Consider the following 1,151-nt stretch of genomic DNA (forward strand, 5'->3'; position numbering starts at 1 on the left):
TTTGGGCCTACCGAACTGCATACAAAACCCCACTAGGAACAACCCCATTTCACCTACTCTATGGAAAATCATGTCACTTACTGGTTGAGCTTGAACATAAGGCAGCATGGGCTATAAAGTTATTATATTTCGACATCAAACCAGATGCCGAAAGGAGACTAATGCAGCTTAACGGGCTGGATGAAATAAGACACTTAGCCTATGAGAGTTCAAAGATCTATAAAGAGAAAACGAAAGCATATAAGGATAAAAAGATCATCTCCAGGCACTTCGAACCAAATGATCAAGTGTTGTTATATAACTCTCGGCTTACGCTGTTTCCCAGAAAACTCCGATCTCTTTGGTCAGGTCCTTTCACTGTTGTGGATGTCACACATTATGGAGCCATCACACTTATAAACGATAAAGGAGAAGAATTTACAGTGAATGGTCAACGAGTGAAACACTATTGGGCTAAACCGCCAATTAGCAGGCCTTTAAACTTAGGCATTCTTCCTGATAATTAGACAGATCAGACCTCGAGTCGAGCTCAAGACTTAAAATAAGCGCTGAATGGGAGGCAACCCATTTCTAGATTTAGGATATTTAGGATTTAGTTAAAATTAAATTAAAAAAAAAAATCTAAGTTAACGATTATAAAATCGACCGATGAGAGCATGTCGATATCGATCGACAGTACATCACCTAAAATCGACCGATGGTAACTCCTTTCCATCGATCGACACTTAACCCGGGCAGGTATATCGTTCTAACTTGTTAAATTGTGTACTTAATTAGTTCTCACCATAACTCTGACTGGATATACACTGGGGACAGTGTAATTTAAGTCTGGAGGGATGTTTACTGATATTAGTGTGTTCATGAGTCTTAAAAAGATTTTCAAAAGAGTTTTATTGAGTCAAGAAGGGGATAATAAACTTTATAGATTTTTGCTTGTTATCTAACCACTCTTTAGCACCATTCTAGACTTACTGATTGCAGATTGTACTAAAGATACTAAAGTGAATCAATTTGTCAACTATTCACACTTGCTGAGATTGTTTGCAGGAACCAAAACTAACCTTCAACACTAAACCTGACACAACTGCTTGTCTTGGGGCTTAGTATGCATGAGATCAGATTCTTCAAACAAGTCTGGAAGGTAAAGCCTT

The sequence above is a fragment of the Brassica oleracea genome, chromosome C1 (assembly GCF_000695525.1).
Source record: "Brassica oleracea var. oleracea cultivar TO1000 chromosome C1, BOL, whole genome shotgun sequence".
NCBI classification, from domain to species: Eukaryota; Viridiplantae; Streptophyta; class Magnoliopsida; order Brassicales; family Brassicaceae; genus Brassica; species Brassica oleracea.